Source organism: Aedes albopictus, chromosome 2 (assembly GCF_035046485.1).
Source record: "Aedes albopictus strain Foshan chromosome 2, AalbF5, whole genome shotgun sequence".
NCBI lineage: Eukaryota > Metazoa > Arthropoda > Insecta > Diptera > Culicidae > Aedes > Aedes albopictus.
In genome coordinates this window covers 285,927,892-285,942,078 of record NC_085137.1, presented here as the reverse complement: position 1 = coordinate 285,942,078, position 14,187 = coordinate 285,927,892, and the positions used below count along the sequence as shown (strand labels likewise).

The 14,187-nt window shown below is 37.9% G+C and overlaps 1 protein-coding gene across 11 annotated transcripts in view; it reads left to right on the top strand.

The window, feature by feature from the left end:
• The first annotated feature begins 941 nt into the window (after positions 1–941).
• LOC109408233 (GTP-binding protein Di-Ras2) overlaps positions 942–14,187 on the top strand; it is a 118,009-nt gene continuing 104,763 nt past the window's right edge. The window contains exon 1 of one of the 11 annotated variants that reach the window (XM_019681494.3): positions 942–1,356. The gene's annotated coding sequence lies outside the window, so the exon portion shown is untranslated. The other 10 variants (XM_019681493.3, XM_062852000.1, XM_062851999.1 and 7 more) reach the window with 10 other exon arrangements.

Sequence of the window (14,187 nt, the reverse complement as noted above, 5' to 3'; positions counted from 1 at the left end):
ATTTTAAGGAGATCGTCCCTAAAACTTGTCAATATTATGAATTTTATCAATCTGACCCAAAGCCTGCATTCAGATGATCGAATGGTATTATATTCAGCTTTCTATTTATGGAAAAATATTTTAAATTCGTTGAACAAAACGCAAGATATTTGAATTTTAGTAAATTCAAAAAGTTGTTAAACTCTATATTGAACTCTACTTAAATATTTTTGAAGCACGGTTTCGAAATCAGCGCAAAATTGTGCTTCAAAAATTTTGGTCGTTGACTAAAATTCACGACTTTCTCTTTATTTTATAAACTAGTGTAGTTAATCACATTACGTCACATATAAGTTGCCCATTATCGGCCCACTGGCCCTGGTGTGACTCTTGTATGAGACTTCTGAAATTTGCTTTGCTGCCTGAGCAGAGGAAATAGCCTGTTTTATATCATAATTTGTGAAGCCTCGTGGTCGTGCGGTTAGCGTCACCAAGCGTATAATCGTACCATGCTATGGGGTGAGGGTTCGGTTCCCGCTCCGAGTGATGAAACTTTTCGCAAGAAATGTTTCTTCCTCGTATCCACTGGTGCTCGTAATGTATGTCGTGTCCGTTGTCAAGTGTTAAGTTTCGTTCAATATGTACAGCTTCTGGCTGAAGAAGGTGTCCGTGTCTTAATTTGATGTTGTAAACTTATCAAAGTATTACTATTCCATAACATGATTTATTGGGTTATGTAATTAACAATAACAAGTTTTCAAATTCACTGTTATTAAGTTGTTATTGAATCAAAATATCATATTTGATTATGTATCAACAGCACCTCTGCTTGAGTGAGCCCACCTTTTTCTCTTGAAGCATTTTTATAAAAGTTAATTTTCGTCATTCACATTACTACGGAAATACTGTAGCAGTTCGAATTATTAAAATATCCCCGTTTTACAGTATACTTTTTTTCTAGTTCCACTATAAGACTATCCGAACGAACTACGCACCGAGGCAACGAGGTAGGTTATGCGAAGTATAAAATCGTCCCTTCAGAAGGGACTGTTGATGGGCGTAGTACCATACCATCGTATGAGGGTCGTTTTTTTCCGTCGTCTATCCCACTGTGCTCGATATTGGTTGCCGGTTGATAAGCACCGCTGGTGCGCGTCGATTTTCCCCTCCGGACGACGGAAAAAGCCGAACGGAAAGCGTCGTAACAGCGGAAAACGCCGTTTCCATGGTAGCTAGTCGCCACGAAGGAGCGGAAAAGGATCTAAACTGGGGGTAGGCACCAGACCAGCATTGTAATATCGTCGACTGCTTTTTGTGATCCAGGCGAATTCGCTTCTTGCTCTCGGTCCAGGCAACATCGTTTGGGAAGAATATAAAGTAACCATTACTATACGAGAAGTCGGTTTGTTGTGTTTATGTGTTTCATAGTGCTGCTGCACTCGGCTGGAGTGTCTCACAGTCTTTTCTATACATCCGGTCTCTATCGCAACCCGCTTTCTTCTATTTGATCTGTCCTATGTGCGTAACGTAAAGAAGGAAGAAAAACCAGGAATAAGTGCTGTGAAGTACTTGATAGTATATTGCACACGGCAAGGTGTTTGATTTCATTCGTTTAATAAAAGTGGTTGGCGAAAGTGCTGTAAGAGTGGCAATAATAATCATCAGTGCTAAGTATTTAATTGTTTTTGTAAGGGGATAAGGAGTGTTTATTGTGTAAGATAAATGCTGCGAAATGCACAGCAGAATAAGTTTGAAGTATAAAAGTGAAGTTGATAGCTGACGAATCATTCGTCTGCACTATACGAAACAGTGGCGACAGGGATTGTCTCTGGGTGACAGTGCTTTCACCAAACCAAAAAAGGAAAATCTGGAAGAAAGACGGACCAGACGACATACATGCTCTCTCGGTTTATGCTCCATTCTATGGCTGGCTGCGGCGGCCCGTTTACATAACTGCAGATGAAAAGGAGTATTGAACTTTATGAAGGTTTGCGCTCTGCAGTCCTTTGCTACTTCCGCAGTGAATGGATTTTTCTTTGTTCGGGTATATGTTCAGACAAAAAACTCGTTAAACAACGTGATTCAAATTCTACGACGGAATATATCGCTAGAGATAATCTGAGCCGAAATTTCATCAACCAGACAAAGCAGATAAAACCGTTCGAAATTTAATTCCAACAAGGCATAACAGCAGTTAACATTTATTTCTGTTATCCTCGCCATAAGTGGTTGATCGAAGTGCCGACAATTGGGACGAGTATTTTTCCTCCCACAGGGATGGTGAGAGGATCTGTTTAGTACGAGTAACACTGAGTAAGCTTACTGGAGTAAAGATCAATGGGGATGGGCGGTTTATACTGAATGCATAAACGATTTTATAGGGAAAGCTGCTTTATGTACTTTGTTACTTTATGGCACAGCTAGGGACTAGATCAGACCCGGTGTTTTCGAATCTAGGTCGACACAGGGTAAGCCATTCTGTATTGACTACTCTTCATGTGTGACGAGAAATAATTTTAGTTGTTGACCTACCTCAATTTTAGATGTTTTTCTATGTTATAGAAAAGATACGGAATAAAAAGCGGCACTGATAAAACAAAACAAAAAAAATCCAAAATTAGTTATTTGCGTTTGGAGGATCATTTAGATATGGGATTCTCGTAGTTCTCTTTTGTGTTGCCATGCTTCTGTGTAGTATGTGCAGTATGTTGTTAAATGCCAAAAATATTTATCTTTCAATGTGTATTTTGGACATTACTTGTAAATTTCAGCGAGTTTGAAAAAAAAATATTTGAAATTATGCGAACTCTTTTTTTTAAATTGTTCATTTGGGGCCGTTCATAAATCACGTAGACTTTTTGGGGGGAGGGGGGTCCAGCCAAAGTCTACGATCCAAACAAATTTTAAAATTTTTGAACGGACAAAAATCTACGAGGGGGGAGGGGAGGGGGATCTGAGATGGCCAAATTTTGGTCTACGTGGTTTATGAATGGTTTATATCTCAGAGGTGGAATAACAAACAGAAAATGTAAAGCTCTCAAAACAAAGATAATTTATTGTAGTTTAATGGAAAAATATCATTGCAATTATTAAATTTAGCTTTTCAAACATTTTTTCATTTTTTCCGTGATAATTTCCCTAAAAATCTGCACAATGTTTTTTTTATCTGTATTAACGAGATTTTTTAGCCCTGGGCTAGTTCATCTCGGGACCCACGCTTTACTTCCCTTCCGAAGGAAGAACTTACATTGTTGAAAGTTTGTCGGGAGTGGGGTTTGATTCCAGGTCCTCAGCGTGGTAGTCACATGCTTTTACTATCACACCAGGTCCGCTCCAACTGCACAATGCACAATGGTCCACGAAACAGATTTACGAGGAAAGATGTATTCAGCGCCTCCAAATGATTTTCTAGATTAATATGGTCTTCTACAAAGTTGTTCCTAGAAATAAGGCCCTCTTTTTAGTATACATGAAAATTAGGGTGGTCCATATTTTCAAAGAAATTGGGAATCAAACATTTTTATTTACAAGAATAACTATATACATTCTTCGGGATAGTTGTAGATCCATCGATTTTGAGCAAGTTTGCTGAAGACATTTTTTATGTAGCTTTAAAATTGACCGATCGAGAGGTATTTTTCTGAATAAGCTTGGGATGGTTCAAGAAAAACCGATTTTCTGACGTTAACTTTTCCAGTTTCGATTTTTCATCAAAGTCGCCCAAGAAACACTTGTAGAGCATTTGAAGATGCGTCGTTTCGTGCGCTGAGATGGTCGTTATCTTTTTTGGTTCAAAAGTTACAGGCGTTTTTCTTTAAAAAAAATCATAGTTTTTTTTTAATGGTGTTATGATGGGTTGGGACAAACATAAAAAATATATTTTGCCCGCATGAAAAGAAGAAATGTTGTTATAAAACATATCAAAAAATTAGAGGGGTGTTATTTTTGTAACTCAAGTGAAAAATACTTGAAAAGTGCCTATTTTTTCTAGAAAATCTTCAATATCTTTTGAACGGAATGACGTAGCAACATTCTCAGCACACGAAAATGTGCATTTTTTAAAGCTCTAAAAATGGTTCTTAGACGACTTTGGTGAGAAATTTGAGCCATAAAAGATAAAGCGTTCAATCTGTTTTGATCAAATTTGGAGCATTTTCCCATAGTTTTCATAGGGTGACGCTAGAACAAATCGTTTTATTGCTTTATCTCTTTTGTTTCAAATTTCTCGTCAAAGTCGCCTAAGAATCACTTTTAGAGCTTCCAAAAACGCATTTTTGTGCGCTGAGAATGTTGCTACGTCATTTCGTTCAAAAGATATTGATGATTTTCTAGAAAAAATAGGCACTTTTCAAGTATTTTTCACTTGAGTTACAAAAATAACACCCCTCTATTTTTTTGAAATGTTTTATAACAACATATCTTCTTTTGAATTTGAAATTTGTTTTTAGTTAATAAACATTGTCCATCCGTAATGATACCACTGAACATCGGCTGTCGTGATAGCTCGCCAAAGTAGCTCAAACATCTACAAATCCCTTGTGTGCATTTTTGAAAAGCTGCACGCGATTCTTGAGGCTTACATCCTTGTACACATTTAGTGTCATTATCGTGATGTGAGAAAACGATGCCCAGAACTCAAACTTCCTGCCTAATTTTGGATTTCCAAGCAGATTAATCCATGAATCTCACGGGGACACTTCCTCATGGCATGGTTAACAGCATCTGAGCACATCACACATAATGGTTTTGGAGATATTAACATTTTTCGCGACTGCCGTACACCTCGCTAAATTTTAACCCTTATGTGGCCGACAGGGTTCCTGGGTACCCAGCGCCCATTTAAAAAGCACAGTGTAAAAAAAAGGAAAAAAATGTCAGACACATAACGGTTAAGCGCGTTTGTGCAAGATTTTTTTTTTCTTCTCTTGTTTTCAATCTGAAACAACTTTTCACTCGTTGCAAGAAAATCGATGAAACTTTCACCAATAATAGAGGACTAGCTATTGATCTGACTGCTGTAAAAGAATGATGATTTTGCTCATTCAGGGCGTCACAATAAATAACACTTTGCGTCCGGATTCTAACTGGACAATGCTTTAAGATGAGATATTCAGACATCATTGATGAGAGAGTTAAAAAAATTCCAGGTGCTTACGCAAAATCTTCTTTGTGACGTTGTTTTTCGGTTCTCGTCATTCTTTTCCCAATTTTTCAAAAACTGACAGCAATGAAAATACAATACACTATAGTCTGATTTACTTTAACCCTCTAATACCCAAATTTTTGATTTTGATCTAAATATCATATTTCGTCATCTAAAATCGATTTAAACATGTTTTGGAAGCTGATTCTTCTTAATTCTCGATTTCGTGAATTTCAGTTTTCGATTTTTATGATTTTTATTTTTGAACATCCCCACAGTTTTATATTTTTCCTGGAAGCCTATTTGGGGTACGGATTTTTTGAGATGAAAACATTTTGAGATTTTATGATTATTGTCAAAATATTTTTATTTTAAATTTTTTTCATAGAAAATTTTATTTTCCGTGTAATTTTAAGGAAAATAATTTTAGAGTGTATTCGATTCCCTTAAACTATAAAACTAAGATAGAATGATTTGGGAAAAATTTAAAATATGTTATTTGTAGCGATTCAATACAAAATAAACAATGACTTCTAGAAGGTGACTAAAACATCAATTTTTCAATGATTTAAAAAAAATGTAAATACGCTTTAAAATACACCAAAAACTATTTTGAGATATACAAAACAGTACTAAATATCAGCCAAAAATATAAAAAAATTGGTTTTCCACGAAACAAAAATTACAAAAATGCTCAAACTATACCCCGTCTAAAGGCGGGGTTGGGTATTAGTAAACACCAAGTTGTTTACAATTCACACAAAATAAATCTTACTAGGTGTTTTCTAAATATCGAGGGTGCTTTTGAGAACATACCTTACGGAGCTTTATTGGAAGCCGCAAGAAATCATGGAATCTTTTTTAGTTATTGCATCAAACAGCAATTATAAAATTGCATGTTCGTGGATGCTCCCAAGAGGGAGTCCTATCCCCGCTTTTGTGGGATCTCGTAGCAAATACGCTATTGAGACAACTCAATAGTGGTAGTCTTCTGTTCTAGCAACGATTATCAATCATTGTTAGTCGGAATGTGCATCAGCATCCTTTTCGACCAGATCTTGAGCGCTCTTCAGCCACTACTATTTATAGTCTCCGAGTAAAACGCCTATTGTTCTTTTTATGGAAAGGAGATACCGCAAAAGCGTTTGATCTTTGCGTCTATTTAAATCTGAAGTCAATGTGACTGAACAGGTGAAGATATACGCTTTGCCCAAGGATATCAAGGAAATTTCCATTACGAGAAGTTCCTGAACCGACCGGAAATCGAACCCGTCACCCTCAACATGGTCATGCTGAATACCCAGCTGCAAATATATGGGCCCTTTTATATACTTGGGGTCCAATATCCAAGTATGTATATCAAATGAATTTACTTACCTGTTGATCGGCCAATATTGGTTTATGGATTTCTTTTGTGATGGTAAAAGGGCGTAGTAAGAACGATTCAATTAAAGCCAATCCATGCCATCTCCAAAAGATGTTCTAAAGCAGGCCTGCCCAACCTTTTACGGCCGCGGGCCACAGCTCACATTCCATACCAATTGACGGACCAGAAATTGAAATTCTACTATCAATCAAACATTTTTTCAAAAACATTTGTGAACTTTACTGGTTAAGATAATGGCTTTAACCTGAAAGAAACATTAGAATTCTAAAGATGAGAATATACAGATTTTGGCTTTCTCAGTCTAGGGTCAATCTAAACGGCTAGTTTTGGATTACCCGACGTTTCGGCCGGCTTTATTTGGCCTTTATCAAGGGAAAAACTAAAAACATTGCTCATTTAGTATACTTTAACATTGAACATCGATTACTTGTACCTACTCAGTCAACCGTTTTTTGTCTTATGGTTTAATGCCGCCATAGGGGGGTGTGGGCTTCTTGTTTTCTGCCTGAGTGGATAAAACATATTACATGAAGCCGTTTAGATTGACCCTAGACCGAGAAAGCCAACATCTGTATACTAGTAGTATTCCGGTCGAAAATCACCTAAAAGATGAAACATTTTTCATTTTCTAATGGAATTTCAGTGCTTATTGAATACAAGTTCTTGTAGCATTTTGGATATCGATGGATATAATGGCATTCATAGATCGAGCAGGATCCCACGCTGGATCCTATTATTGCTTCTATGTTGTTATCAGAGGGACTTGGACTTGAAGACAAAATTTGCCGGGTACAGCTAGTTTTAATTAAATTTCACTAGAAAAAAAAAACAAAAAAAAACTAAAAAATATTATTTGAAAAGCCAAATTCTATTATTTTTCTTAATTCGCACCGCGGGCCGCACAAAATTTCATCGCGGGCCGTACGTTGGGCAGCCCTGTTCTAAAGCGTTTTTTTTTATTTTCCATGGCAGCGCTAGTAGTTCTTTTTGAAGTTGGCCCATTATAGGCTTCGTGGCCGTGCGGTTGAGGGCGTCAATCCTCTGGCCGTTTCGTAAGCCCAGTTGGTAAAAACTTTTCATCAAACGAAAAGTTCTCTACTGGACCTCTAGGTGTTCCATGCGTTGTCCGTTGTCTCCTGTTAGTGATCGTGTTTAGTCTGTGCAACCTCTGGTTGAAGACGGTGTAGTGTCTTTTTTTAAAATTACACATTCATATTAAACAAGCAACACTATCTTGTACTTGCCGCCTACCACTCACCAAGTGCTCGGTTTTCTAGAGGGAACTACTGTAATTCACAGATAAGCAAACACCTAGTTGTTTGGTTAATACCCATGTTATCACTAAGCATTTGAGTAAACCGTATTAAGCATTTAAACGGCTTGCTGCCCTACATAATAGTTCGAATTCATTGCTGCCTTGAATTAGCGTAAGCTGTGCTGACTATGAATTTATTGCCCTTTTCCAGCTAAACCAGTGAAAGATAAATTTGTGAAAAAATTACCTCTTGTTTTGGTGAGATGCGAACCTACGATTCCGTATCGCTAGTCGCTTTAATTAACTAAACCACAGAGAAAGTTACGATTCTGCGAAATAGAAAGTCAAACTGGATTCGAAGCACCACCCTAACCGGGTCCATCAGCAACTGTGCTGCTGAACAGGTGGACTCAAGCAATTGCGGACCTGCGCTGCGCCTGCCCACGGGCTAGGTGGCGGATGCGAACTGAGGAAGAGCGAAACGAACGGCGGGGGTGTTCGCCACTGCTAAAGTCACGCTGAACACTGAGAAAAGGGCAAGCAAAAATACCTGCTTCGAGGGTCTCTGTCAGAGCAGCAATGCGAATCCGTGGGGTGATGCCTACAGGATCTTGATGGCCAAGAAAAGGGATATAATGGCTTCTACAGAGCAGTTTACAGAGATGCTGGAGGAAATCATCGAGGGGCTTTTTCCGCGCCATGATCCTAGTCTTTGGCCTCCTTTCTAATACATCTGGGGACTGGGGCTGGTGATGAGGAGAGGGTCACAGATGATGAACTTTCGGGGATAGAAAAGTCCCTTAGCGTAGGTAAGGTCCCAGGTCCAGACGGAGCTCCGAACATGGCCTAAAAAGTAGCTATTGCTGAGGCTCCCCGAATGATGAATGATCGACACGGTGAGCAAGGTGCTCGAAAAGATCGTCCTCAACAGAAATGTTGCGGCACACCGACGGTGTAAACGGTCTCTCGAGCAATCGGTTCGGCTTCCGGAAGGCGAGATCAACCATAGACGCTATCCTGTCGGTTACAAAGACCGCCGAGATAGCGCTGCAGTGTTAGCGGAGGGGAATTGCCCACTACTGTGCAGTAGTGACTATGGTTGTAAGGTACGCATTTAATAGCACCAGTTGGGTCATTGTTTCCGATGCACTTCTGCGTCTTGGGATACACGTACATGTACAAGATTCTCGTAAGTTACTTCCAGAATCGAGTACTAGTTTACGACACAGAGATGCGCCGGAAGTGCTTTCACAGAACATCAGGGGTTCCATCCTGGGTCGAGACGAGATGTTTAGGTTAAAGTTCCCGGTGGGAGTGGCAAACGTAGACTTTGCTGACGACATTACGCTGGAGATCTACGGTGAATCGATCGAAGAAGTGGAATTGACTGCTGCCCACTAGATCGCGTTTGTGCTTTCGAGGAGTGGATGAGCTCCACGAAACTGTAAACTGGCTCACCACAAAACTGAGGTGGTGGTTGTGAACAACCTAAAGTCCAAGCAACATGTGATGATTAGTGTAGACGATTGCACTATCACTTCGAATCGCTCTGTTTAACACTTGGTGGTGATGATCGATAAACTTTCCTTCGTTGGCTACGTTGATTACGCCTACAAAAGAACCTCCACAACACTCCTGTCGCGAATGATGTCTAATAGCTCTGCGGTGTATGTCAGTAAGCGCAAGCTTCTGGCTAGTGTCGCCTTATTCTATGTACCATCAAATGGGGTAACTTGCAACACGTTTCTACTTTGAAGCAATATCATTGAAAATCTAAACATTTGAAACATCCTGTAAAGCATCGTGTACGCTAATTACCCCGAGTAGAATACTATGCAGCACTTGGTTTACCAAAATACGTTGCCACCTAATCAGGAGGTGCGAAATACATGCTTGTTGCAAGTTTCCTCATCTGTGGGGTAACTTGCAACATAGGACATGAAGCTAAGTTAGCTGTCATTAAACAGCACTAACATTCTTGTATTTAGTCGTATTGTAAATTTTTGATGTTATGCATGAAACATACCATGAAAAGATGTACACTAACCAATTGACATATAATTTTTCATAAAAGGATTGATAGTTATTGCAAGCGAGAGTACCGTGATTTCGGGTGAAATTGATCAACGTGAGGGCAATTTTTATTTGTCTAAAATAAAGCTTTGAACTTAAAACAATTTGTATAAAATGGCCATCATGTGGCTGAAGGGTTATTGAATGATGAGTTTACATGTTTTACAGCTAATTAGTCACATATTTCTGTATTAAATTTAATATTTTCCGATGCTGCGTGTTTGACGAATTTCACAGACACTTTCAAACTTTTGTTACTGTAGCTGTATCGCACATGGAATAAATATTCGAGTGAATGTTTATAGCTCCCAAGTGTTCGCTAAACCCGATTTCGTCATCAAAAGTTTTATAAATATTGATATTTGTGCATAATTTTTTTTGCTAAAGTGATGACTCATCTATATATATAAAAATGCAGTGACATACGTGGGACCGCGCATAACTTGCGAACGGATAGTCCGATTTGGGTCGTCTAAGTTTTGTTCTGTTAGTTTTCACCCAAGAAAGGTTTATGAGGCCAAAAACATGGGAAAATTGAGAGTTTTTGAAAATCGGGTATTCATACATTTTGAAAAGGGACTTGGGCGCTTGGCTAGGGACTTGAAATATCAACAAACACAGTAGGCAAGACAAAGTTTGCCGGGGACAGCTAGTTTATTATAAAAAATGCATACTTTCAGGCGTATTCTTTAGATTTATTGAACTTTTAACTTAAATAATTCAGAATTTACTAAACTTGTATAAGTTTTACAAAGCTTTTTGCATTCTGGGATGGTTAATTCAGATGGAGAATTTACAAAGACATTTCGCTGGCTGATCAATTTCACCCCGAAACTAAAATTTCTGATTTTATATTTTAAATGATATTTATTGCAATAAAATGGTTTGCAGTAAAAGTTTCAACCTTCTTGACTGATGAAACCCGTGGTAGTACTTGTTGTAAAGCATTGAGTTTGACCATATCGATAACTATTCAAAAACAAGAAGCCAAAAACTGTGAAAAGTGATCAATTTCACCCGAAATTACGGTATATTGTTTAGCAACAGGTCTCACGTCCCTCAAACACAAAATATATATGATTCTCGTGACTTAGCACTCATTACAAAATGTCAACAATGTCATTTCTTGAAAAGGTAGAGTGAGTTATCTTCAAGCAGTTTTCAGTTTGAAGTGGTGTTTGGCAATTTCAGCTAAATTAACATGATTGAAATTCACCTATTCTACTTTGTAAATGTCAAACTCGCTAATTTGGATATTAAACTGACATAATTAACTCCATCTAGGTTCAGAATTGATGTAGGTGATTGCTTTACAGCGTTCATTAACAAAAATTGAACTTTTAACATGATGAAACATGAATAAAACTTCAAAATGTGGTATTTCCCAACAATGACTTTCAAACGTGCAAAAAAAATGTAAAAAAAGAATTGTCATTTGAAAATGAACGCGTTACGTAATCAACAAATGATCCATTTCGGTTATTTCTGTCAAATATATCGTGAAATGAAGATAAATAATAGAAGGTTTCGACAAATTCAACTGTTGCATGTTACCCCATAGTGGTTGTGGACTATAATAATGATTTTTTGCATTACTTAGTCGATGAGTTTATCAAACTTTTATCGTTTAGCTAAGCTTACTATTAGGTACCCTAACTGCAAGCAATGTCATCAGACTTTTCGCACTTACCATAAGGGAGAAGTCAAGCACGATTTTCATACTTGTTTTTATGGATAAAATGAGCAATCCGTTTTAACAGTGTAGCTAAACCATAAACAAAGAAATAAATCTAATTTTTATACTAAATCGACCTTTGATACACATAATCTCTATAACCGAAATAGTAGGGCATACTAGTTTTCATTATTATTAGAAAATGCTTCACATTTAGTGTATGCCATCCTGTTGCAAGTTACACCGCTGTTGCAAGTAACCCCGTTTGACGGTACTAAGATATCCCAAGTGACACACTTGTCACAGAAGAGTCACAGCGGCGCAAGTTTTTGTTGCGCACAAGTCACTGTGACTTACTTCTAGCAAGTAAGTATTAATTACAAAATGTATGGATAGCTTGCGGTAATTGGTTTATGAGGCATGTCCCTAGAGACCTTCTATCAAATGCTTGTTTTTCGGATGAAATTTGAACCATTACCTTTCTTGCTAAATAAGATTGACAAAAATGATTGAAGCTTGTAATAGTTGTGCGGAGATTATCCCTGATTTAACCACCAAAGGAAAGGTGTGACGCCATTGAACGCAAAATCACTGGATTGAAAGATACTAGGATGAAAACCGCAATCATTTAATTAAAGATGTCGCTAACTGCTATTTAACCAGCACCTTAATTAATTTTTGTTTCTCGAGATATGTAGAGATAGCAAAACAAAAGGTTCCACAGGGTAAAAGTGTTTCCGGAATGGGAGATATCCAATTATATCCAAAACAGAGGTTGGCGTTCATCCTTTCACACAATATTTTGCTTGCAATATATGTAGGTAGGTATAGCGAACAAGTTTGTCTGGAATGGCACCGTCCCTCTTGATGTAAAGTTCTTTATTACGGCGGGGTCAAAAGGTTCTCAAACAGATAGCAACATAAAAAGATAAATTTATGTGCAGAATACCGCGTAAAAAGAATCATGAAGATTTACGCAAAATGGATACGTCCAAAACAATGAATCCCCTTAAATTAAGTCATATTCTTTGTAGAAAAGAAGGAAGACTTTTTTTGCATGGCACTTTAGAGCAAGACCAATCTAGAGCTGAAAGTTTAAAAAAATAGAATCATTAATAACACGCATCATGCTCAACTGTGATTGAATGCGTGTTTTGAATATCAAGGCCTTAGGCATATTAATTGAGTAGAGCGGATGAAACACAAACTATGCATGTCATACAGAAATCAATCGAATTCAATTGTGCATCAACAGTGTGATTTAATTTTGTTTTCTATAATTGCATAGTTATTTGTCCAAGCCAAAATATCAATATTAAAAAAAAAACTTTAAAATACCGTCATCGATACAAGTTTTTACTCGTTTGTTATGACATCGGATGGTTCTTGTTCATGTGAGTCTCCAATTAGTGATGCATATATAGAAACTCCATAGAGGAAATTGTCTCGTGGGAAACGCAGGCAAACGGTTTATAGCTTTTTTTTTCGCATACATGAAGGATGCTCTTTTTTGCAGATTCAAACTAACTGCAGACCTAATTTTCAAAGCCGTTGCGTCCAATTAGCACTGTGGGTATAGTGTGAAAACACATTTCAACTAACTAGAGCATATCCTCTTCTTCTTCACTCTGTCACTATATCCCAACTGGCTCAGAGCCTGCTTCTCAGCTCTGTTCTGTGAATATTTTCAGAGTTTATAACTAAGAAGAGCTTTCTTTGTTAATTAGATCATTTTGCTCTCATACATACATACATCGACGATACTATGTGTACAAAGATGTCGAAAATTTTTCCATTACGAAAAGATATTGGACCGACCGAAAATCGAACCCATTCCCGTCAATATGGTCTTGCTGAAAATCATGCTAAACACTTCGACTATATGAGCCATCAGTACACATTCATGGAAAAATCCATAATATGATTCAGTTCATCGCATCTTACAACCCGTAGCGCAAATATGAAATTTTAAATCAATCAATACAGATGTGGAAAACCCAAGCGAAAACAAGAAAACACACCAAAATATTCTTGTCCTCGAAAAGCTTCTGGCTCTGGAAGTGGGGCACATAACGGGCGGGCACCCACAATACGCACAATTCCGCACTCATTTCGCTTCCAAGAGGATGCGTTTCGGGTTTGTACATAAGCTACGACGGTCGCCGCGAGGGCGCAAAAGAACGTGGTTACGAAAAAAAAATCTGCTCCCTACAGAGGATGGGAAATAAATTCAAAAGTAAACCGAGCCAATTTCAGAAACATTCCAGCCAGGCCCGGTTTTGTGAGAAGATGGTGGGAGTAGCCAAAACATTTGTACGATTTCAAAGTTGACGTAGGTTTATACATTTTGATTGTTGGGTCTGGTGTTTTTTAATAAATAGCTTGTACTTATTTTGTTAGGAATTTAAATCACAACGCATTTCTCTGTAGTTTCTATAGGGAATCGCGCTACTTGGGCGGTGGCTTCTATATTCGTCTGTTTTCCATTATAACTCAGTCAATCTTGAACCAATTGACACAATTCTTGGAATGCGGTGAGATAGGTATAGTATCTACCCGTGTACAAAATTTCAAGTCAATCGGTTCAAAATTGACCGAGTTACAGTGGAAAACAGACGAAAATAACAGACGAAGAAAACCACCGCCCAAGTAGCGCGATACCCTACTTTTAAATG